The following is a 26,275-nucleotide window of genomic DNA, read 5'->3' as shown; positions in this document are numbered from 1 at the left end:
AAAACAATCCAAAAATTCATTTGGAAGCAGAAGAAACCTAGAATAACAAAAGCAATTCTAAGCAACAGAGACATGGCTGGGGATATCACAATCCCCAACTTGAAACTATACTACAAAGCTACTGTGATAAAAACAGCATGGTACTGGCAAAGAAACAGACCTGAAGATCAGTGGTATAGATTAGAAGATGCAGAAACAACTCCAGACATACTCAGCCACCCCATCTTTGACAAAGGAGCCAACCACCCTCATTGGAGGAAAGATAGCCTATTTAATAAATGGTGTTGGAAAAACTGGATTTCAACCTGTCAGAGATTAAAACTAGACCCATATCTATCACCGTGCACTAAACTAAGATCGAAGTGGATTAAAGATCTAACTATTAAAACAAACACTAAACTTGCTGGAAGATAAGTTAGGTAGAACTCTTGATGACATTGGCATAGGAAAGGACTTTATGAAAAAATCTGCAGTAGCACGGGAGCTAGTACAAAGAACAAACAACTGGGATCTCATCGTATTCAAAAGCTTCTGCAATGCAAGAGAAACTACCAACAGAGCTAAGAGACAACCTACAATGTGGGAAGAAATATTTAGCAGCTGTAGCTCAGACAAAGGTCTACTACCAAGAATATATAAAGAACTGAAAAAAATCAGACCCCCCCCCAAATTCAAAGACCCAATTCAAAAATGGGCATCTGAAATGAACAGACATTTCTCAGACAAAGAAGTAAAAACAGCAAATAAATATATGAAAAAATGTTCAACATCACTGGTCATTAGAGAGATGAAGATGAAAACAACACTGAGATTTCACCTCACCCCACAAAGAATGGCTGCTATCAAGAAATCAACAAATAACAAATGCTAGCAGGGGTGTGGAGAGAAAGGAACCCTTCTCTATTTTTGGTGGGAGTGCAGACTGGTGCAACCACTGTGAAAATCAATATGGAGATACCTCAAAGAACTAGGACTAGAGGTCCCATTTGACCCAGCTATTCCCCTATTGGGAACCTTCCCCAAAGAATTAAAAGAATCATACCACAGTGGTATATGTGCACCTATGTTTATAGTGGCACAGTTTGTAATAGCTAAAGCTTGGAAACAGCCCAAGTGCCCATCAACTGGAAACTGGATAAAGAAAATGTAGTTTTTTAATAAAATGGAGTACTACTCAGCCAAAAAGAATGAGAGACTAGAGATATTTATAGCTAAATGGATGCATATTGAGGCCATACTCTTAAGTGAAATAAATAGGACACACATGTGTAAATACTGAATAGTATCTCTAGTGTGAGAAACTGAAAGTGTAAATAAGGATTAAAATGATTAAAATGAATAATTGATAATTTGAAATAGGAAAAGGTCCAAAGGTGTAGGGATGGCGGGAGAGGAAGGGGAAAGGGAAGAAGGGAAAGGAAAAACTATGAGAAAAAATGGAATTAAACTCTGTGTAAATAGGGAAGGGTGGAGGGGGTGAAGGGTGCACAGGTAATGGGAGAAAAAATAAAAACTAAGATACATCATGTTCTGGTACAAACACCCAATGGTAAATGTAAATGTATTGTATACCTAAAATGTACCAATAAAAAAGAAGAGAGTGGTTAAACATTTAGAAGGGATAACAGAGGGCCAGGGATTTAGCTCAGTGGTGCCAGGCCTGACTTGCAAGCACATGGTCCTGAGTTCAATGCCCAGTACCAAACCCCAACCCACCAAAAAAAAATCCAAAGTAAAAAAGAGAAGAGATTCAGTAAAAGATTAATTAGAACCAAATATATTGAGGCCCATCATAATTTTAAAATGCAGTTTTATTAATGTACTTTATGGTAAGTGGCATTCTTATTCTACCTTCTTTAAGGAATACCGCTAATTATTTATTTTATTTATTTATTTTTGGTACCGGGGATCAAACTCGGGTCCTTGTGCTTGCACAGCAGGTGGCGACACCACTGAGCTAAATCCCTGGCCCACTGCTAATTATTAATAATCACAGCAAACTTTTCATTAGACAACTGTGCAGAGGAGTGGTTCATTTATATCATATGGCAAATAAATTAATAAACAATACTGAGCAACAGTACTTCCTTCTAAAATTTTAAGGCAGATCTGTTTAGCACTGTGTGTAACTAATGTGATACACTGCAGTTTTAGCAAACGTAACTGTTTTAGTTTCTCACATGTTCAAGAACAGGTGATAAAATCTCTTTTCTAGTTCTTCTACCTGGCACCACTTTAAAAAAACACAAGTTCTTATATAGATTTATATATTACTGTATCAAAAAACATTTAACAGCTTATTTAAAGCTTCAGTTTGCAGTCATTCATTTGAAAGATTTCTATCCATCACTGGGATTTCAAGGCTCTGTGTCAGAAATGCAGAAGTCTTTCTTCAGTGCCACGTCAGACTTTTTACCTTGGCTCATTTGTGTTCCTTTCAAGGGTTTCCTAATTTTACTTTTGGATCTTCATTTTTGTTTACTTGGCTTACTTCCTTTCGTACGTTCTCAGGTAAGGCAGGTTGATATCTATACAAATAACCATGTGCACGAAAGTGATAAACGAGGTGTTCTAATTCACACGTGGTTGTAGAATCAACACAGTGAAAAGAAACTGCAAGATCAGAACAGCAGCCAGGGCCCCTACAGGAGGATAATAGCAGTAATTCCAGTACCAAGAGGTTCTGGGTAGATAGCCTTTGATGAAGTGGTGTTCTGGTACAAAGGGATGAAAAGTTTCTTTTCCTGTAGTATCTCTGGAATCCCCAGCTTCTACATTCATAACTTCCATGTATTGTTCCAGTGCTAGGTCTTCAATGGAAGAACTATGTGTACATTTTTCTGTTTTAAACGCATGAATAAATCTCTTCAAGGCTTCTTTGCTTAGTACATATCCTGCTCCTCCACTCATGTAACCCTGCTTTACATAGGGCTTAAATCTTCTCCCAAAATAAATGGGTTCTTCAGGGCTATCTTTTGAAAGAAGTCATCTCAAATTGTCTAGTGTGACATATGTATCGTCATCTGCTTTCATAAACCAGTCCGCGTCTTCTAAATAATGGTCACGAACATACTGAAAAGCTTTCACTGTTTCCAGTGTAGTTGATCCCTACCTTCTTTGGTTTTCAATCCCACAGGAGGGAAGTCTTTATTTTCTTCTGAATTCATAAATAACACTTTATTACATCGCTGGGCCCATGTGGCTTTGACATGTTTGGCCTTTTTCTCTAGATTTTGAGGGCCCGTCATAACCCAACAGAGAATTTTAACTTTCTGGTACAGGTTTTTAGCAATGTCGGTTCTCATCTTTATGTTGGCTAGAATCTGCATTGAAGTTCATTTGTCCTTCTGGATGATTCTGTCCATTATCGTCTGAATGTCTTGCATGAGGATCATCATGAGGAATATTAGGCTGGGTGTCACCGTGTTCTCCCAACAAAATACTAAACTGCTGAGAACATTAAAAAAATCCTATTGCTGATTCACAGAGGAAGGGTAAAAAAATTCAGCCAAGATTTAGAGGCCATTTCCCGACTGTATATTTCAGCACGTATAGAAATCCCATCGCACTGTGTCAGCGCCAAGGAGGGGAGAAGCGACATAGAACTTCCATCCTCTTCCACGCAGCGAGCGCCCGACACACACCCGGCTCCTCCATCCAGCAACCGGGAAACCGACATCAGCTGCGCTCCCACTCGCCCCTCCGGGGGGCGGGCCTGCGACCTTCGCTCCTCTGAGCAGCTGCAGAAGCAGCTCACCCAGACAGCTGGGGCGCTCAGCGGCGGTGGCCAAGGCGGGCCCAGCGCATGCACCCCGCCCCGCCCCACCTGTCTTGAGCTTTTTCAGCAAGGCTGGTATTGTTGACACTTTGGAGAAGGGGTTATTGTGTTTCAGCCATACCCAAGATAGTTGTGTCATGTTATACAGAATTGTGACCTTGTGTTTATTTGGAGATGATGTGTAGTTTAAGGATATATGCTTGGGTGTCAAGCTGACAAGGGGTGGAATGTGGCAGTTAAGGCAGATGGGCAGCTTGGCTGGGTTCTGAGCTGTCCAGGAGATCAGCACAGTATAAGTCAGGTTGCGTCTGGGTGGCTTATGAAAGTGTCGCCCTGGGGTCTACATCTTGTCCCTCAACCAGCTCTTCTTCTCTGGCACTGTGTCCCACTCTGCTTCCTGGCTCCCACAAGCTAAACGCCTCTGCTCTGCCATACTCTTCCACAATAACATTTCTTTTTGCCTTGGAGGCAGCCAACCATGGACTGACCCCTTGAAACTGTGAGCCAAATTGAGCCTCTCCTCCTCTAAAGTATGGGTGAGTGTTGGGTATAGTGTCCCAGCAACAGGAAGCCGGTTGAAATTCTTCATCTCCTTCTTTTTTTTTTTTTGGTACCAGGGATTGAACTTGGATCCTTGAGCTTGCGCAGCAGGTGGCGAAACCACTGAGCTAAATCCCCGGCCCTGCAATTATTATTATTTTGGGCCTTTGTAGGTTGAGGGTTTCTGGACAGGTGATCAGTGCTGTGCGGGTGGGAGGATGTGGGGAGAGCCCTTCCTGGGCTAAGTGAAGGAAAGGGGTGAAGGGTGTGAAGCCAAGGAAGCTTTGGGCAGGGCAGCTGGTGAAATTCCGGAAGGAGAGAGTGTGCAAACAACAGGAAGCCATAGAAAGGGAGGCACCTGAGGGCGAGGCACAAGTTGGTCAGTGATTGCAGCAGAGTGTGCCAGGGAAGCTGAAGCCCAGTTGGGTCTCTCCGTGGAGCTTCCAGTGCCTTCCTGGTCTGAAGCACTCGCTGCCCAACTTAATTGCTGCAACTCTGGGAAATCTTCCCCATTCCCTCCAACCAGTATGTGTTGCCTTTCCCTTTGTGCTCCATAAGGAGAGCCTGAACTCTGTTTACTCTATGGCTGTTCTTTGAGCCTACACACATGGTATACACCGCTGTCCTGAGGGCCTCAGAGGGAAGAGGTCACAGCCCAGGAATGCAGAGGGAGGCAGCTTTGGCAGAGAGGTGCAGGGGGCGTCAGTAGAACACACTCTCAAGGGTCCCTATCAGACCTGGGTTTCAGAGCAGGATCCTGCGGTGAATTTGTGGGAGGAATTAGCCCAACAAAATGCACTGGGGGTGAGAAAAGTGATTCCCCACGGCAAACCGAACATTTATAGGATTCATCTGACAGTGCCTTGAAGTAGAGTGTTTTGTAAACCAGTGTTCCCTTGACACCCCCTCCCAGTGTAATTGATGTTTGTTTAATTAATCGAGTCCCCTGAGCTGGGATCTGGAGCCCTTTCCTTCTAATTTGTTCAGAGATGCTTCGTGCCTGCCCACTGCCAATCAATCCCAAATTAATAGCTGAGGCTACCAGGTACAGCTGCTTCAAGAATTTTGCTTCTTTTATTTTTTAAGACGCATTTTGTACTCACCCTCATGCTCTACCTACATTTAGTGACCCAGGTGCTCGAGTTCTGGTCCCTAAGATCACAAAGGGTCAATGCCAGGTAAGCTCCGTCCTCTTCAGCTCTTCTTTGTTTCCGGATGTCAAGAGAGAAATCCTTGGAAATAATTCCAGCACTGGGTTTACACTTTCCAGTTGAAGCTCTTTAGGCCTGTGACTGTTGTTCCCACAGTGCTAATAACTGTGCTCCTATAGCCAAATGTTCGCAGTAAAATTAAGGAAATCACTTTTTTTCCAAAATGCAAAGAAGCTGTCACTACAGAGTTTATACATCTCTTACTGAGAACAATGGAAACAGCACATCGGGCACTGGTGGCTCTTGTGTGCACGGGAGTAAAGATATCGTTCCTGGAGAAGAGAGGGCAGAAAGCAGAATGGCGGGATGTTGTGAAGGAGACTGGCCCTGCCTTTTCTGCTCTCTGTGCTCATTTGACACCCAGCTCTGTCTGCTGCCCTGTCTGTAGACTTCTTGCATGATGATGCTTTCCCGTTTCTGCCCCGGAATATCTAATTGTGTCTGATCAGCAGTTTCATTGTCACATTTTTTTTTTTTTTGAGCCAGGGTCTCACTGTGTAGTTCAGGGTGGCTTTGAACTCACTACGTAGCCCTTGCTGGGCTCAAACAATTCTCGTGCCTCAGCCTCTCCAGTGCTAGGATTACAGGTGTGCACCACCATGCCCTGAAAATCACATATTTTTTTGAGGCAAGGAGAAGACTAAGTAATATGAATTGGTCACTATGAGGAATTTTTGTTCAATTTATGTGTTTTTCCCCCCAGGAACCCAGACAAATGAGTAAGAAGAGGAGGAGTCCTCACATATATAACCTGCGAAGGGTTTGAAATTTCTTCTCTCTGATGCCAAAGTTACCAATCCATCATTCGCTTATTTTTGTCACTGGCTAAATATTGAGGTTTTGTGAGGTGGACTCACAGTCCCTTGGGAGAAGAAGAGAAACATCATGGCCATCAGCTACAAGGAGTTATCTGGAGGAAGCAGACGATGGCAAGCATGTCAATCAGGCTTGAGGGAGGGGAGGGTGAGCTGAAGGGAGAGAGTGTCTGAGGAAATAGCAGGTTGTTCCTCTGGGAGGCTGCAAAGGACAGGGAGTCCCTTTAGTGGGGCGTGTAAGGGCGGCATCTCCGGCTGGGGAGCTGGATATAAAGGGCAGCACCACATTCAGAGGACAGAGATGCAGGCCCCAAAGTTATGGCGCCCGAGTTGCAGCCTGCCAGATGTCCTGCTGGGTCCTAACCTGGTGCAGAGCAGTCACAACTGCCACCGCCCCAGGGCCGGGTGCAGAGAAGCACAGAGATTGATTCTAGGCGAAATTGAGTCTGCAGGTGACCTCTCCCTGGGCTGGGTAAGGACGGACACAGGCGCGTGCACTGCCCCGTGGGACGGGCATCCCATCAGAGACAGCAGGAAATGCACAGCGGTGCAAGGGAGCTGTAGAGGGCTTCAGTGTGGCCCTTTTGCCCTGCTACTGAAGGACATTCAGAAGGCTATTCTGAAAACAAGACTTTGATGTTTAAGGCAATCCTCCAATGCCAAAGAAATCCTCATGCCCAGGAGGCAGCGTGGACGAGGGTTTCTCTGGTGTCGCTTGGTCTACACCTCCTGAGCAGCTGCACACTCTGCCTTGTGGGCAGCAGGCCCGCTGATTTCTGAAATAAACAACGACCACAGGATGCACCTTAGCATCATGGCACCCAGTGTAGGGAATAATGGGGATGTGGAGAAAGACCTGGAAAGGCAGGGTGTTATGTTTCAACAGAAGAGATAAGAAACAGAAAGGAAAAATAAAAAGCAATTCTTTTGTAGTAAGCAACATTTATGGAAGAAATCTGAAGTCAGGATCTTAATTCGGCCACTTAACTGAGCCAGAGGGCAGCAAACTGAAGAGGGCAGGCTGCCTGAGCACGGGAGCGTCTTCTCCGGGAAGGCAGAGTGTGCGCCAGCTCTGAGGCTCCATCCACCTTGGAGGTGAGGTGGCTGGGCAGCACCGTCCAGCCCCTTCCTAGACAGGGACAGGTCCGTGCTCTGGAAGCGAGCCCTCTTTGGCCAGGCAGTGACCATCCAAACCATTTGCTGTATCGTGAAATATGGGGGCACTAAAAGCGACCCTCAGAGAATCCTTTAGGATGGAATTTATGGGCAGTCGTTGCACCAGGACAGAGGGGCGCGTGGATGCTGGCTGAGGCCGGATGATTGCCACCCAGGCCGTCCTCCAGATTTCAGAGGAATAAAACGCATGGCTGAAGTGTCCTCTACAGGAGGCTGCGGAAGCATAAACCATAATAACTCAAAGCACTTACACCAAGCCAAGTGAAATAACTGGAAAGCTCTGAAGCCACCTGAAAATCAGGGCTTTTTACAAAGCACATCAGTCAGTCAGACTCTGTCCTCATCCAGGGCCCAGTGCCCCGGCAGGTGCAGAGGTGTGAGGCTGTCTGCAGGGTGAGGAGGTGGCTGGGACACAGGAACACTTTTCTCCAATGTTTTAGTTTCACTGTCACCAAGATATGACAAACAAATCATGCCGAGTACAGATCCTAACAGATAACCTGCAAATAAATATACTTGACCTGAAAATTTCAGGATCTAGGGCTCCTTTGCCTACATGTCTGCATGAATGATTAGATTTTAAGGATTTACGGGGTTGTGGGAAGGAGACCCACAGCCTGCTTAGGGCACAATCAGAAAGGCGGCCGGCCCCACACTGGACAGCGGACAGTAATGCAGTGTGCACTTGTTCCACCTCCTTGGTGGCTGTGAGAATGGTTTGTATAATACGGAGCTCCGGACAGGACAGGCGGACCGTGCTGCCAGCAGTACCAGTGGCTTTCGGGGTAGGTCATGCACAGGGGCGTAGGGGTTAGATCATGTCCACCGGAGTGTTTCTAGTTACAGCTTTCCCTAGAGGTCAGTGCGTGCGGATGCTTATATGGAAATACCACACCTGGCCTTATTCATATTTCCAATTAATATGAATTAACAAACACTGAAAATAATAGATTAAAAAAGAGAAGATACTGCTCAACAGATACAGGCCGATGATAAAGCAATATTGCTTTTAAGACAACCAAGGAAAAAAATGTTGCCATAAAGTTAGGCTAAGTAAAAGTGTTTTTAAAACCACAGCATCATTTCAGGTACTAGAATTCAATAGTAAAATCTATTTCTTCCTGATAAATTAATGCACGTTCTCAGTTTTTCTTAGGCAAAGAGGTAAAAATGAGACAGTGAAAACCTTTCAATTGTTTAAACCAGTCACTCCTCACACTTAAAAGTTATCAAAAATAACTCTCAGCAGACACTTTATCTCCTGCTAAAAAAGAGAAATGAAAGAAATTTTCATAGATATTGTTTATATATTTTACATGGAATTACAATCTTGAGGCAGCCATATCAATTTGTTTTCAATAACATTAATAATTTAAATGTGATCTAACCAAATATGTAAGATTTGTATTTAAAAATATTTCCAATTTCTGGTGATGTTTGGGGGCATTTGCTTTTCCCCACAGAGGAGTTTTCCGAATTCAAGGGCTGCTCCAGTGACGGAATCTCCCCCTTCTTCCTCATTTTGTTTGTCCCCTTGTACCCTCTCTTCTGTTCTCTCTGGTGTAATTTTCTTCACAGAGTTTTAGGAAGTCTCCTGATTTTTGCTTTGTGTGACGCATTATCTGTTTACAGGGTTTTCATGGAAATTATGAAAAGAAATTATATATGAGAATCTCTTCATACACAGTCTCCTGGGTACCTATGTTTATAGTGGCACAATTCATAATAGCTAAATTTTTTTTTAATTATTTGGTTCCGGGGATCGAACTCAGGACCTTGTACTTGTGAGGCAGGCGGCAGCACCACTGAGCTAAATCCCTGGCCCCATGATAGTTAAATCTTGAAAGCAGCCTAAATGTCCATCAACAGATGAATGGATAAAGAAAATGTGGAACTTACACACAATGGAGTACTATTCTGCCATAAGGAAGGATAAACTTGAGTCATTTGTAGGGAAATGGATGCACCTTGAGACCAAATGTTGATTGAAATAAATCAGACCCACAAGCTTAAACATTGAATGGTTTCTCTTATATGAGGCACCCAAATTATAAATAATGAGCAAAATAAAGATAGATAATAGGATGTAGGGAGACAGATCTTTCTCAAATGGGAAAGGGATCAAGAAATAGAGGGAAGAGGAAGAGAGCTTAGGGAGAGGGGAGGAAAAATGAATCAAGATGTGTTGTGTACACACACCCACGCCACACATGGAGAGTAAACATTATGTCCTGCAAAAGCATTAATAAATATTTACACAGAAAAAAATCTCCAGGCTAGCAGCTCATAGGAATGCTTTTTTTCCTAAGAAAAAGATACCTGTAATATCTGCCATCTGTGGACGCTGTGTTCATACCTCTGCATCCCTGCAAAAGGCCACGAAGCTCCATGCAACATGGTGACTTACGATTTTTCTGAAATTGAAATTTAAGTGAAAAACACAATGAAGCTGATAGGATGAAGACACTTGAGAGGGCAGCGCCAACTGCCCTGCATCCGGTGTGGACTCTACGCTCACTGTAGCTGATAAACTAAGAAAACGTCCTCCTCCGTAGGAAAAAACCCTAGAAAGAAATCACTGAGGGTGGGGCAGAAGAGGGCTGGGAAGAAGCCCAGACCTGCCTGCAGCCCTCCACAGTAGAATTCACGGCTTCTCTGGACATCCAGGGTCTCACTGTCCTGCTCTGGCCGACGAAGTTCTAACCTCTTGGCTTCAGCCCAGCCTGCACCCAGGATGACCGAGCATCATATTCAGAGGACTGATATCCTCTGTTTCCAGTAATGATCCTTTATCTGGACACTTATAAAGGTTATTGAGTACTGGGAGAAATTTTGTTTATTCATCTTATATCTGTCACTCTCATGTGTGTGTAAAGCATTTGTCAAACTTCTTAATTCTTAGTAATCCTCCTGAGATGATAAAATATAAAATATGTTTATACCAAGTTTATAAAATAAATTATAAAATATATTTTCTGTCCTTGAAGGCTGAGAAGTTTTAAATTTTAAAATTCATTTAAAATTTAAATTTTACGTGCATTTTAAATTAACAAATGATGAGCCCATCACATGTTAAAGTAAATAACACATGCTTATGAAACATCAGTATGTTTTTCAGAACAACAAAACTTGAATGAGAAGGTGGGGTTCTTTTGTAGTTTTGCAAGTCTCTTCATGGTGTGGCATTAAAGGTGATAGCTGGATTTTCTATTGCTCCTGCTTCCTTTTCTTTCGGCGTGTTTTAGTTGAAGGTTATGGAAAAAAATGCATCTGACGAGTGGAAAACACTTGTACAACTTGTGCCCAGATCACAAAAATGAGGCCAGTTTCCCCGAAGGCCCCTCTGCTCTGTGACAACATCCAGCTCTCCCATGCCCTAGGGAGCTGTGAGGAGACACAGGCCTTTGAAGCCTCTGCGGCACGGGAAGCAGAGCCCACGTGTGAGCCCGGCCCTGGTCCTCTTGCCAAAGCCTCTCTGCCTACATGGCCCCTGGCTCCTCTTACCTCTGTGCCTGGGCCTCACAGCCTAATCTTACCTCCGCAGAAAGGGAGCGTGGCCCTCACACAGATGTACCTTTGGAAAAGAGAAGACTTTTAAATTTTAAAAAATAATTATTCATATTCTTCTTTGGTACCATGCCAAAACTCAGCAAGAAATATGCTCAAAGGTTAGTTGCTGGCACAGTCTGAATCTACATCCATAGATTTTCCCAGCCTCTTTCTCTGCTGGGAAGCAGATAAGGTAGCTGGAGACCTAATGTTCAACCTACGAACACAAGCCAGGCTTGAGCTAGGTAACATGTCAAAGATGGAAAAACAGGAAGTCAGATCAAGCCTGTATTTCTTATGCCAAACTGAAATAGCTGTACTAGCCCTGGACTCTCTCTTTCTGTCGCTTCATTTTATTTGAAAGAAAAATAAATCGCTTACTGTGTTAAGCCATTATGATTTTTTTTTTTTGGTAGTGGGGATCGAACTCAGGACCTGGCATTTGCAGGGCAGGCAGCGGAACTGCTGAGTTAAATCCTCAGCCCTAGCCATTGTGATTTTGATTTTCTTTTACTATTAGCTAAACCTGACCCATGGGCCAGGGATTTAGCTCAGTGATTCCGCCATGTACCTCGCAAGTGCAAGGACCTGAGTTTGATCCCCGGTATTAAAAAACAACAACCCCCCTCCCCCAAATAAACCTGACCCTAATTGATACACACACTTTAATAGGCTCAAATTCATATGTCTCTACCATCTCTCGGATGAATGAAAGTGGTATATTGATTTCGCCCATGAGAGAAGAACAAATCAGCACATCTGACTCCTCGTCTTCTTTCTAGTCCTCATTCATCAATTAGCTTCATGCATTTGCTGGCCCATCTGAATTTTATCCCAATCCACAATCATCAAATTAGTTGCTTCTTATTTTGCATACTTTACCAATGGCATGTATCCCATATATTTTGACAAATGTTATGTCTGACTGAATTTAATGCTCACTACAGTTATTTTCATTCAAATAATCCAATCATTTGTGATTTAATCTTTTGTTTGGGTTTAAACGGTATCAGCATTGTTTAGGATTAGATTTGTTGCCCGTGTTTGGAATGAGAAAATAGTCAACGCTCCCAGAGGGAGCTTGGGTCTGTCTTCCAAATGATGTGTGGGAGAGGGCAGGCCTCAGAGCTTCGGAGCTTGGGCTGGAGTGACAGGGAAAGTGTGTCCCTCAGGCACGGACACTCGTGACAGCCCCTTGGCCCGAGCCTGGTGAACAGAGCCACAGCTGATGGAAGGCAGACTGAAAGCACAGTTTCAAGTCTGGATGGCCGTGTGCTGCCCAAGGAGGAGGGGAGAATTTCTCACTGGGCCAGCAGCATGCAGGTCTGCTGTCCTGGGCTTCGGAAGTTCGTCCCACAGGAAGTCCAGGAGAGCTCCAGGCCCTAGAAGAGGTGTGGATGTGTCCTTCTCCCTTTAGACAGGAACGATGGTACGGAGATGACAGGGGACATGTAAGAACTGTTTTGCTGTTGCCACTTTGCAAACATCTGGGTTCCCTCCTAACCGTGGACCCAGCTCAGATGCTCGGGCTCTTGCTGCTAAGCAAAGCTTTCTCTATTCATTTATCAAGGAAATGAGGTAACTTTTTACCTTTCGACTCAATTCTGGAAACTTTTCTCATAGTAAAATTGAATTTTTGTTACTTTTGCTTTAATTTTCCCTTCAGAAGCAATTTTGAATATATCAGGTAGCTGTTGCTTACTCTGTGTAATACACTTCCACATTTATTTCATCTATATGATCTTTCATTGCTGCATGTCTAGCTTTCTTAGGTTTTAACATAGTTGACTTAATTGTTACCCGCATCAATCATATTTTTTGTTTCAGATAAAGTTTTCAAATTTTGTGACATTTTATTGTCTCCTTAATTTTCTTTTCTTTTTTTTCTTTTTGGTACCAGAGATTGAACTCGGGACCTTGTGCTTGTGAGGCAGGCTGTAGAACCACTGACCTAAATTCCCAGCCCCGCTCCTTAATTTTCTTCATCAGCTCTGACAGCTTATTTTGATAATGTCTTATCTCTTGTTTTTTTATGAAATAGTCTCCTGCTTGCAGAAATGGTACAGGATTTTTTCCAAGAGCTTTACTTTTAGGCCATCCGAGAGTACTGTGCCATGTGAGATAGCGTGTGTTTCCTATGAACTAAGCCATTTCCTGAGTACTACCCCACAACCCTCGCCACCAGGAGATTAACAACACAGTTCTACACTCTGAGCCTTAGACTGCATCCAGATTTCACCCATGGTTGCTATAATTCTACTTTCAGGATGTGATCCACTAACAGACATTGAATTCAGTTGTCCTATGTCTTCAGTGCTCCTGGCTGTAAGTCGGCTTGTATCTTTCCTTGACTCTCCTGGCCTTGACACTTGTGTGGATCACAGCCTGTTTGTTTTCTGGGATTCCTTCAGATTGGCTTTGTCTGACAACTAGATTCAGGTGTTACAGAATGTGAGTTCTTTCCATGAATCTTGTCCCATGAGAGGTGGCTGCAGTTTGTCCTGTTACTGAAGTCAACCTTGAACCCTTAGTTAGAGTCATAGAGGTCCTCAATGCATAGCTGCTATTAACGGGAGCATTCTGGGGGTCTGGATACCACACATCCTCCGGCTGTTACCCATCTCAGCACCAGCTGGCACTTCCCGGATGCGCTGTTGCCGTGACTCACCAGTGGTGTCCCACAGCTGAAAGAAAAAGCATTCTCCTGTCACTTGCTTATTTCCTTATGCCAGCATAGAACGCGGATTCCCACTTGATGTACTCATGTCATCATTTTCTTTCCCAAATGGCCAGACCTGGCTGGGGGAAAACCTTCGCGCTGGTTTTGTATTATTTTGCTATGACTTCATTGTTGTGTTGAGCAAATCATTACATCATGGGACAATAAGGGATCGCAGTGTCTCTCTCACCTTTTCCTGTTCCAGCTCTGGAATTAGCTCTCTCTCCTTATGGAGCTTCTCTCTCTCTCTCTCCTTATAGAGCTTCTCTCTTTCTGTCTCTCTCTCCTTTTCACTTTGGTTTGTAGATAATAGCATTTGACTTGGAACATCCATACTTTTGCCATTAAAGTATACATAGTACTTCATTTAAAAGTAATAAAGGTAGGTATTCAAAGTGGGAAGATACTAATAAGAAAAATACCCAGCAGATTGAAAATAAAGTAGAACAGAAACAAACTAAGTCAATTCTGCCAACATTCTCAAGCTAGTTTCTAATATTTCTTTGGTTGCTGTCCCAAATTAAAGAAAGAAGGATTAATACAGACTTTTAAAAAGTGAAGCATTTTGTGTGGAAATTGATCAGCAATACAAGTAAAAATAAAAATCATTACGATAACAAAGCAGTAAAACTATTTTGTACATGAGCACAGTAGTGTACAAATAACTGGAGTGCAGAAGATGCTGTCTACTTTCACACATACTTCTAAAGATCTTGGTCCAGATTCACTGTCAGTAACCGTAAAGAGAACCCTAAGGGTACCCTGATGACACTTTAAGGATGTGGACAGTTCTTGCCTTTCCTGTTCTGGTGATTCAGGGCATTCCTCACTGCACTTCTCACACTTGGGCACCCATGTGACAAATGATATCTAAGTCCAGTGGATTCAGCTCCAATCCACTAATTTTGGCAAGACCAGTGGGAGGGTGCTTGGTTCTGTCCATTTATACATCTCATCTACATTAGACAATTGCATTCAAAGAGTGTCGGCCTTACAACACTCCTCAGAACAGGGGCATCTGCATGGATTTCATGGGCTTGATCCATAGAAGGCATCAGGGATTTCCTTTTGAACCAGAGAGCCAAAGCAGGAATCGTATTTGCTTTTGCAATTATTAACAACAAGGATGAATTCAATTGAAAGCTACCTATAAGGGTAATTGAATAAAAACCTTAATAAGTTAAGCACTAGGGAGCACTAGAACCCTTGCAACACCATGAGGGTTTATAGGTCCCCATTTGGATTTCAGAGTGAGCCCTAACGGTGGGAGCTGGTCAGACAGTTCCCTTACATGCCCATGCCCTCCCTGATTCACAGATGCTCCGAGCGTCTCTTCCTTTGCCTCTGATTGCCTCTGAACACCTACCCATGGTCAGCACACTGCATTATAAGTTTGTAAGCATCTATCTTCCCAGAGAGAGGGAGCACTCCCCACAGGGAGAGCAATCAGGCTCCTGTTTCTTTCCTCGTGGTAGAGTGCAGAGCAGCGGACACACAGCACACTGCCAAATGTGCCATGAGCAAACTTCTGGTCAGTGTTTCCTCAGAGCAGTCTGTCCCCCGAATATGCACTTCTCTTCCCACTGAGGACAGATCATACCCACCCGCTCCTAGTTTGGTACATGCTCAGTACTTTTTCCATCGAGCCAAAACCATAGCTTTTTGTTTCTGGAGGTTTTGGAAATAGTGTGCATTCAGGTTGGGTTCTTCCATCTATTGGTTCTGTCCAACAGAAACAACAGCTGATTCTTTTTAACTGGACAGGAGGACAGGAGCTTGGTGGAGCTGTAGCCGATCCTGGGCTTAGACCTGCAGTGGGTGGTACAACGCCTTCGTCCTGCTCTCACTGGGTTCCTGCTGATTGGCCAGGGGTCTCTCCCTAAGTGTTGTTGACTTTAGATGGGAGCCTCTCGGGCTGCATCCAGGAAGCAGGCCCAAGGGAGGAGGAGGAGGAGGAGGAGGAGGGCTGCTCCCCACCAGGAAAGCCCCCAGCTTCAGCTCCTGCACAATCTGCACAGGCCCCCCCCCCCCCCACTGAGGCATCCTGGCAAAAAGCTGATGTCTGCCATCACCCACTCCTTGCAGCTGCTCTTCTGTGATTTTCTTTTTTTCTTTTTTAGATTTCCTAGAGCAGAATTCCCTTGTACAGCCTCAAAACCAGAAATTGTTTCCCCAGATCCCAGCCTTTCCTCTACCACTCAACCCCAGTGCATCTAATAGAACGCTCAGATCTAAAAATGAGAATTACAATGAGAGAAAAGAAATAAATTTTTTGAGTGCTCCCCTGGGTAAGTGGCCACTATTACTGCATACTTCCTGAGTGCCAAGCCCCGCCCCTGAGGGTGTAGATTACATTACAGATACACTCGTGTTCTGGTTGATAGAGCTATAAACTTTGCACACATGTGCATCCACATATTACCACTCGATAATGACAATTGGTCTGGGAGGCACAGCCCCTGTGCGCGATTTTTTCGCTAAGAAGATGGAAGCCCAGAGCATTAAGGCACTGGTCTGAGGCTATTCCTCCAGTGCTGGAGCTAGCCAGGAACCAGGCCTGAGCACTTCCGGCTACCAAGCGTGGCTTCTCCCGCATTTCCTCGTTGCTGTTTAGGGGTGCCAGTGGTCGGCGAAGTGTACACAGAGGATGAGCTTGGGGCGGTGCTGTCCTGCGGATGCCCAGGGCGCGGTGGGGTCCTCGCCGGGTCACTGCGCCTGCAGAGCGGGGCCTGGGGAGGCCTGGTTGACTCTCGGAAGCCACAGCCTCCCTGTCGCGGGGGCCGGGGGCGCCCAGGTCTGCATCCCAGGGGAGGGTGAAGCTGGCGACTTCTCAGGCACCTGGGTGTGAGCAGAGGAATTCCTCAAAGCCGGTTCGGGGTCGTGGGCAGGCAGAGGCCCTCACTCTACCCAGGCTCTTCCAAGGGGCTTTGAAGGGCAAAGGAGCTGCTCCAGGCTCCCCATGAGGCCACGTAGCCCGAGGGAGGCTGAGGGCTCTTCCACTCAGCTCGTGCTCGGATTGCACAGCGGCCTCGCCAGTCCCCGCCCCAGCTCTAGGTGGTGCTCTGGTCCCCATGGGTCTGTCCTGGAAGAGCAACAGGAATTTGCACGTGGCTGGCAAGGCTGATGCTGCCTTCCCTCAGGGCCACCTTTAGTCTCAGAAGGGGAAACTGAGGCCCGCAGAGGCCCTGCCTTGTGACTGCAGCCAGCAGTGCTTGGCTACGTGGTCCACAGTGCTGGCCACAGGGGCTCTGACCTGGGCCTGAGCTGGGCTGCCAGGGTGGGCACCCGGGGGTCGCCTCTGCAGTCCGACCGGGCTCCCGGCCACCCGAGCCTTTCCATCAGGATCAGGATTCACCTGCACCGCGCCCAAAAGAGGCGCTTCTCATAGAGATCAAACGCAGTGAAGGAGGGCAAGGCCAGACCTGAAGCCCTGCCGAAGACCAGCGGACGCCCGGCCAGACCAGGAAGGAGGGGTGTGGGGTGCGGGCCTGATGGGCCTGATCGTGGGGGAAGGCAGGCGTGACTCCTGTGGCCTGTCACGGAGCACCGCGAGCTGCTCCCGTCAAGGAGAGGGGGCTGGGGCCACTCCGGAGCAGGATCCCGCCCTCAGCCCCAGGCCTCCTCCACGGGGGTGGAGGAGAGAGGCCGAAGGGCCCGAAAAGCAAAGGCGCGAAGGCGGCTTCAGCCCAGGCCCGGGGCCTGCAGAGCACGGGGTCAGCTCAGGCCTCTCCTGCCCTCCTGTGGCTTCCGCAGCTCCCGGGAGTCATCAGCCTGCTGTCCTCCGTGGTTGAGCTTTTCCTCGTTCTGGGAACGAGACAGGAGGACAATTGCGCATCGTCGCTAAGTGTGAAGCCATTATTATTGTTACTCTTCAGGAACGAAACATCAGCTGCGGTCCTCCCTGGCTTCTGACGGCCTCCGTCCTCCTCCGGTCCCCCAGACTGTGCCGCACCGCTGCTGCCGACTCTGCTGAAAGCAGGCCGAGATGCACTGCGGACCAGTTTAGTTCCCCTGCCAGCTCATTAACTCTTAAAATAGACCCACCAGCTTTCGTTTTCAGGCAAATACTTGTTGAAGTAACAAACGTACCTCTAATTCTGTGGCTTATTATTTTAGCTAAGTAAAAAAAAAAAAAAAAAAAAAAGCAAAAGGCCAAAAAAAAAAAATCCCACATCTAGGGCAGGACTTGCAGAAGTGTGTGGGAGGCGACAGCATCTCCTGGGCTGAAGAGGCCATGGGTGAGCAGGCATCTGCGAGAAGCCTTTCCAGAGTTGACAACAACTCTAAGCTAACTCTCCAAAGGGACCCAGGGCCTCCCTGTGGGTGTCTAAGGACAGATCTGGGAATTCGAATTTAAATCAACACCTGGGATGAACCAGCCAGCAGAACTTTGCAGCCACTGCTTGCTGCTTGGAATTTACACCTGTCTTCCGGAAATGGCCGCTGTGGTGTGCTTTACTGGAACATCGGAGTTCTAGCCACACTTGAGCTGGGTCCCAGGCAATGGGGAGGATTCATGGCCCTTCATGGAGTTCTCCCTTGAGAGAAGAGGGTCACGAGCAGCACCTCAGTGCCTGACCCAGAACTCCGGATGGGAACCCTGCATGGTGCTGGCTGCCCTCATGGGTGGGGGTAGGCTGTAGGCCCCTCAGCCCTGGTCCAACCCTCTCCTGGTCAAGTGCGTCAGTTTATCGTCTCCGCATTTATCCTCTTGCTCGGGACACAGAGGTTGATAATAGTACCAGCTCTGAGCCTCAAAGATCGTTTTATAGCTCAAGAGCCCAAGGCTAAGTGACGGGAGCTCCTGAATGGCCACACTTCTTGGCCACAGTAGCTCATGTCCCTGATTTATATTCCTGTCCTCCACAGCTTAGCTCACTCTGGTCCTAGCCCTGTGGAGCTCAGAGGGGTAGAAGACACAGCAGGGATGCAAACTGTATATGCAATTCACCAGCTCTGAATATTCACCTTGCTTAAGTCACTTCCATGTAGCAGTTTCGAACCCAAGGTTGGGTTTTGCACATACCTAAATCTTGAAGTGAAATGTGCTCCTGAACAGTCCAGTGACCAATGGATGTGATTTTGCTTGTAGAAAAGCTTATGGTGCATGCATTTAGGTTAACAAAGCTCATAATATATCACAGCTACTGAGAAAGAGCTTTATATCTGTCAGTTCACTGAGTTCACAGCAAAAACCTGCCACATCCCGTCGCTGGTCTGGTAATGTCAGTGAATACACTTTGTGATTCCCACCGTCAGTTCTGAGTCGGGCACTGAAGGTGCTGGTGGTGACTGCTGGCAGTGGCCCTTCAGGAAGAATCAGCTAAACACTGGTTTCCTTCCCTTTGTCCTGGGCCCCCAGCACAAGCATTGTCATAACTCAGGTGTGTGAAGTAAACACACACACACACACACACACTCACACGAGCAAGCCCATAGCACCCAGTTGTCTGGGAAGTTGTAGGTCAAGAAGCACAGGGAGATGGAGTATTTTCGTGAGGGAACCTCTGCAGTTCTGGAAGGGCAAGAGAGAAGGATGGAGGGATGGGTGTGCTTTGTGCTCAGCCTTGGACTGTGCTGCAGGTCCTGCTTTAACTCTGAGCACTTTCAGGAAGGAGGGGACACTCAGTATCTGTTACAGCAGGAGCGCAGGGAGCGGGCAGAGAAAGCAATGTGCTCCGAGGAGGAGGACACCCAGTGTGGCATCCTGCCCAGGGTTCCATGCTGCCCCTCCACTTCCGGTTTGCCAGAGGGAGAGAGCAGACTCATCCCAAGGTTGAGAAAGTACTTCCTCTCCAGGGCATCTCCTCCAGTCCATCAGAGGCGATGGCTGCTTTTCAACACAGCACTACCATCTCTATGTTGCTATTTGTAATTTTAGAACTGAGCCATAGCTTCATTCTTCTGAGAATTGAACGTGGAATTCAATTAAGCAAAAATATTAAAATAGAATAAATCTCATTATTTTCTATAGGAAGCTACTCAGCCATGCTCCTTTTCTCAGGGAATCTGGGCCTCCACCTCTCCTACCCCCACTGCACCTGACCTCCTGTTCCCACCCCTCCCTGAGGTCCTACAACTCTGTCTCCTCTTCTCAGTTCCCTCTCCTACCCTCTGGGTCTGCATCCTTGTTTCCCACCAAGCTATCTATGTAAGTTGCTTTCTTGTGCAGGGTGGCGTGGGAGAACCCAGACAGACCAATGAATTCAAATTCAAATTTTAGACACAGCAGTGGAAGCTCTGCAGTGGCCTTCTGATGATCCACGCATAAGTCTAATTCGAGCTTGGCTGTTGTCACAGTCTTAGCTCGGGAAGTCCTCGCCAGCATGAGGGAAGCTAGGAAAGCATCTGGATGCGCTGGGGGATTCCAAGAAAGAGGAGAGATGACACCTCCAAGCCAGCACCTCCTTGATAAATCTACTGTGACCAATGGGATGCACGGAACCAAAGTGAGAGGAGAGAAAGAAGTGAAGAAGGCAAAGGCACTTTCGGTGTGGCACAGAATCGCAAAAGCAGTGTGGAGCAACTGCAGCCGGCCTGACAGTTGGATGGGTGTTGTAACTCCAAACACGTGCTCTCCGAGAGGAACCAGTGTCTGGCTGATGGGAACGTTGCCTGGCTTCCTTGTGCACAGCCTCATTTAGCACACACCTTATTGTACTAAGCAAGTCCATCTAGGGCCATCCCGGCTTGCTTGAAAGCCATTCTTGATGTAAAGCCAAACAGTTTCATTGAACAAGCTTCTGTCCTAACAGAGATATGCTGGTTCTGTGTGTTCTGAATCTTTCAAAAGAATGGTGAAGTCACACTGGGGCTCTTCTGACTGTTTCAGTAAACCCAGCTTTTCCAACAGAGCCCCCCCTCCGGCAGCCCCTCCCATCAGACACCCCATTTGCATCTTAGAGCAATCTTCCCTTTGATCACCAGTTTGAACTGAGTGAGAAGAAGGGAGATGACAGAATGTAACTCAATCACTGGTCCAAATGCTACATGTTAATGAAGCCCGGCTCCGTTCACTTTCCTCTTCATCTGACTGAAACACAGAGCTTCAGGATTGAGATTTATGTTTTGGGAATGAAGCACAAGGGTTTTCCAAAGCACTTGCCAAAATGCTGAAACCAAATGCATTCCCATGAAAAGCCCATTGTTGCTCTTGTCTAAGTGCCATTCATAGGCATTGAGCAAATCACCACAGAATGAATACGTCTGGTTCCTGACTCTCAATTTGTAGAAAGACCACTGAAATGTAAAATATACACCAGCAACTGACCCACTGGGAAATTCCATAGCTCAGTAAAACACATTAAGACAATGTAGTTATTTCAGCAGGCCTGTGTTTCAGGCTGATGTTACCAGCAGCCAAGGATAGTACTGTGCAATTAGGTGCTCACCCGAAGGTTTTAATTGGTGTGAGATATCTGGGCTCAGCCTCTGGAGCCCCACCAACCTCTCCATTTGTTCCATGTGGGAAATTAGTTTAGATGGCCCAACTGCCCTCGAGAAGTGTCATTAGTGTCACGGATCGGGGATGTGACACTATGGAATTTTTTTGTAACAGAAACGTCAAAGCTTTTGTTTGCTGGGTCAAATCAAGATAGAAACTGCTCTGGCAATCATGGTGCTCTTTAAACCTTCAAAGTCTTCTATTACATTTGGAGCAGAGATGCTGAGTATGGAAGACATGGGACACAAAGCTGTGATGCAAGAAGAGACTTGTGAGTCTGCTTTCAAAGTAGGCTGATGTGAAATCTCGTGACAGCATAGTTATGGGTCTCCTGCAAAGGGACTTCACAAAGTCATTGAAGACTCAGACCAGAGTGTGATGTGTATCTGGTGATAGATGTGCGGATGGAACTGGAAATCATCCAAAGTGTTTTCTATTAGTGTTTCTATGTCTTTTCTCCTCCTTATGTCTGCGACCCAGGCCCCATATGAGGTAGAGTTAAAAGTGAAGCCTCCCAGAGTAGATGTTAGATCAGAGAAGTGGGAAGGTTTGGGATGGATAGAAGAGGAGGTGAGAGACAGCGACAGCAGTTGGGGCTGTGGGTAGGTGGGATGTACATTTCTTAGGGTGTGAGGACTTCCTAACCTTTGTCACTCGGGCCCTCCTCCTTCATTGACCTTCTGTCCTTCTCAGAGCCGTGTACATTTTTGTGTGTGGTACTGGGATTGAACCCAGGGCCTTCACACTGAGCAACATCTGCAGGCCTTCTTTATCTTTGATTTTGACACAGGGTATCTCTGAGTCACCAGAGCTGGTCTGGAACTTGCAATCCACCTGTCTCAGACTTCTGGAGTGCTGGGATTACAGACTTGGGCCACCACCCTCAGCATGTGCTTTTATGTGGCTAAATATTTAGCCATGTAGGAGAGAAAACGACAGGCAATATAGTTTATGCTTGGACTCTACCTGAGTTAACAATCTGTGAAATAAATGCTGAAGACAAATACAACTTCTAACTGGGGGGCACAGCACACACTTGGGACATACTCTGACATGAGGCTTGAAGTGCTGAGTGCCTCGCTACATGGGTTGTTGAGTAAGAACACTTAGGATTAATATTTCTTCACTCTCTTATTTTAAACACCCCTTCTAAGCCTCAAAGTGTCATTTATTAGCTCCTGTGGAACAGTCCAGCCTGTCTGGGGCAGCATATTCAATTAACAATATTCCCAAAGAAAATGAACTACAAATCTAAATGCCAGTAGAGCCTTTTAAAGTAGAAGGAGAATCCTGGGAAGATATTGTCATATTTTCTTGGAATGAGACTCTCCTTTTGACTGAAGTTGAAAAGCCATCATGAACAAGAATTCATGCCTCCCAAAACTCCTTGCTCATCCTGTGGGCCACAGCCTGTGTTTCCTGAAGATGTGTGAGATGTGCTCAAATTTGTGAAAAACTGCATTGTGGAAGAAGATTGGAAAAAAACCAATTCAGTCCTTCCTTGCTATGTTCATTTTGAGTTAAGTTCAGCTCAGAATGTCTTGGGGGTGAAATACTGCAGAGAAATGATCTTTGAAGCATGAAGATTCGCTCATTGACTACTCAGTGGATACTGCCAGGCATCTTTGGGCATGACCAGAGAAGTTGGAACAATAAACAAAAAGCAAATTCATAGGGGCTATGCTACTTGAGCAAAATGGTTTGACAGTACATGATCTCAGGGAAAGATGAGATGCCCTATGGACTCCCAATATGCTGGCCTAGTTCAAAAACAAAAGTGGTTCAAAGTCAAGTGATTGTGCCAAGGAGAAGTGTTCTTGGGATTTGGTAGAGCACATGTTTTCCAGGATTTTGCTAAGTATGTTTCTCAAAACAGTTGTGAATGAAAGGGAATTAGCTGGTCCTTAGGAAGTCCTCAGCATTCTGAGATGTGGAGAGCAGGAGGCTGGGATGTGGCTGGACGTCATCAGCCATGCACATAGGGTGTGATCTGGGAAAGGAGACCTGGATATGTGGGCTTGTGGGAGTCAGAGGCACATTAACGTGAAACTAGAAATGGGGTCTTTTACGATTAACTTTTTGGAGACACAACTAAAGGGATGGAAAATCTAATCAGTGAAATAATAGCAGAAAATTTCCTAGATCTTAGGAAGATAGAGGCATCTAAGTATGGACACATTTAACTGCAAACACACATGGAAGAAAGGAGCCTGTTCATGTTAGAGTGAAAATATCAAGACCAATGAATTGATGCATGAGAAAAATGCTCAGTCATTTATAACCTATCCAAATAACAGCAGATCTCTCACCAGAAACACTAGGCACCAGAGAACAAAACAATAACATATTTCCAGCTCTGAAAGACTGTCAACCTAGATTATTATATCCAGGAAAGCTGTCTTTCAGAATTGAAAGAGAAATAAAGATCTCCCCAAATAAGCATAAACTAAAGGAATTAATGGACCTATACCAGCACTTCAGAAGATACACTATGCACAGATAAAGACTAGACTAACATGTGAGTATTAGGAATCAAACATAACAAACATAGCCCAAAGGCAAGAATTAGAATTCAGGGCCTTCAATAAAGCCCTGAATATAAATGATCTTAATCCTCATTTAAAAAACACAGATTGGTAGATTGGTTTATAACACAAGACCCAACTATGTTGCCTAACAGAAACACACCTCATCCATAAATATACACAAAGACTAAAAGTAAAAGGATGGAAAATGATATTTCTCCACACACTCTTTAAACAACAGTTTCCCTGATTTCATCTGAATCCATGGGAGCTTCTTTTATGTGTTCTTCCTGCCACTCATAGCCCTTACCCTCTCCAGCAGCTCCCTGTGAGTACATAGCCAGTTCCTCCCTGAAGCTTCAGAAGTTCTCCAAGTTCTCACTGCATTGATGGTGGAGTCTGAAGTGTTTTTCTGAGTCCACAAACCTGTGGGGTGGAGGATTAATTGACTCACTTGCAAATTTGTGTGATTACTAAAGCATATCTTCCACCAAGGAGATGATCAACTTGCTTCTTTGACTCTTTCTCCCAATGTGTGCTTGGTGCATGGAGTGCCTTTCATCTGAACACCAGCTAGCTTTATTTTTTGTTAGCTCTCTGGTAACTTCTTCCCTACTTTCACTCATTCTCTCAACAAACACTTATCAATTGACTACTGTGCCAAACCGTGTTTTTCTGAGCACTGGCACACAGTAGGAACAAACAGCACACCATCTTTGAGAGACCACTTGCATTTTAATGCCTTGTACCTTTTCCCTCCATTATATTTCCTGGGGCTCTGGTTCATTCCAATGATCTCTTTTCTTTGCAGTCAAATTTCCCTGGATTGGATCCTACCTGATACCAGCGTTTCTAATAACTTTTTTTCCTAAATATTCTTTTTATTTTGAAATTCAAAATGTACAGATAAGTGTGTATAAAATGTTTGTAGGATTGGGGCCAGGGATTTAGCTCAGTAGTTTCATCGCCTGCCTCACGTGTGCAAGGACCCGAATTCTATCCCTGCTACCAAAAAAAAAAATTTGTAGGTATTATAAATTATTATAAAATGAACAGCTATATAATTGCCATCCAAGTCAGAAGGAGAACATTGTTAATGCTCAGAGGGTTTCTAAATGTTCTTTCCTAATCGTAACACCTTATTCCCTCCTCTAGAGGTAATCAGAGATAATTAGAGATGTTAAATACTTTTTTTTTATAGTTTTACTCTTAATTCTATATCCTTAAACAATTTAGTTAGATTTGATCTTTTGCTTTTTTACAGGGTGAGTTCTTGTGACTCTGGATTCTTTCAGTGTTACACCAAGCATTCAGTTAGCTGTTTCATGGACTTGCAGTTGGTTCAGGCTCCTTACTGTTGAGCAGACATCATTGTGTTAGATTACAGATGACCAGCCTCACTCCCAGAGTCTCTGATTTTCCAAGTTCAGGCTATGGCTTGAAAATTCATATTTCTAACAAGTTTTGAGGTGATTCTAGTGCTGTTTGTATGGGCATCACACTTTGAGAACTGTATCATATTCTATTATATGCATATACATCGACTGAATTACATACTCGATAGATCATAGAAATTTTATCTGTTTTGGTTTTGGGATATTATGTAACTGCAGATGAGAACAGAAGCTTATCTGTTTCCTGTTTCTTATTTTACCTGTATTCTTTTTTTTTTTTTTTTTTTAAACAAGCTCTGGCAAGTTTTATTAATGAAAAATTTTGCATGGTTTATTTTTCACCAGTCTGTTCTGGCATGCTTCTAATGATATCAGAATCACCTGGATCAATGATGGCCAGTGTGCACTCTGTAGCATTTTCCACATGCTGTGCCCAGTTTGATATTATTGCCACTGTAGTGATGGACACCAGTTTTGGCCAACATGGCATAGTACTCTATTTCAGATTTCCTCAAAGCCGGGCAGTTTTTGGCGAGAATGTCCAATTTCGCTTTCCCCTGTCTGATCATCTTCAGTGTCTGCTTGCACCCTAACACGTACTTTCCACTTTTCATAACAAGTTGGAGTCTAGAGTTGATGGACTCCAGAGATTTCTTCGTCTTCTTTGCAGCCACCATCTTCCTGCCATAGGTGTGGGACGGGCCCCAGCCTAGAACACAGAGGACAGGGCAGGTGGTTTAGGATCTGGAGCTGCAAACAACAGCCTACAGGGCTTCTCGCACTCCCCAAATCTCTGCATCGGGGAGCCCACTTACCAAAAGCCTTTACCTGTATTCTTAAAGTAAAATTCTGCCGGGTATTAAATTCTAGAGTGACAGGTATTGGTGTCCGTTAGCAGCTTGATGGTATTATTCCTCTGTCTTCTTCCAATTTCCATTGCTCTTATTGGAAAGTCAGCTGCCATTCTAACTGTTGTTGTTTTGAAATTTCTCTAGTCACTTGTGAGGTGTTCCTTATGTCTATCACTATATTGAACATTTTTCTCCTTTTACAAACATGTTTCTTCTGGTCCCTATGACAGTAAAAACCATAGTTCACATTGTAATTCAAATGACATACTTGAA

General features: G+C 45.1%; 2 pseudogenes; both read right to left on the bottom strand.

Annotated features, from left to right (window-relative positions):
- Positions 1 to 2,437: 2,437 nt before the first annotated feature.
- Positions 2,438 to 3,541, bottom strand: LOC101709847 (glycoprotein-N-acetylgalactosamine 3-beta-galactosyltransferase 1 pseudogene; annotated as a pseudogene).
- Positions 3,542 to 25,416: 21,875 nt separating this feature from the next.
- On the bottom strand, positions 25,417 to 25,846 carry LOC101709507 (large ribosomal subunit protein eL30 pseudogene; annotated as a pseudogene).
- Between the last annotated feature and the right edge of the window lie 429 nt (positions 25,847 to 26,275).

This window comes from Heterocephalus glaber, unplaced genomic scaffold (genome assembly GCF_053883595.1).
Source record: "Heterocephalus glaber isolate CG9 unplaced genomic scaffold, H.glaber_assembly_v1.0 deba00001104, whole genome shotgun sequence".
Classification (NCBI taxonomy): Eukaryota; Metazoa; Chordata; class Mammalia; order Rodentia; family Bathyergidae; genus Heterocephalus; species Heterocephalus glaber.
The sequence above is the reverse complement of the archived record's forward strand: the minus strand, read 5'-3'. Positions and strand labels throughout refer to the sequence as shown.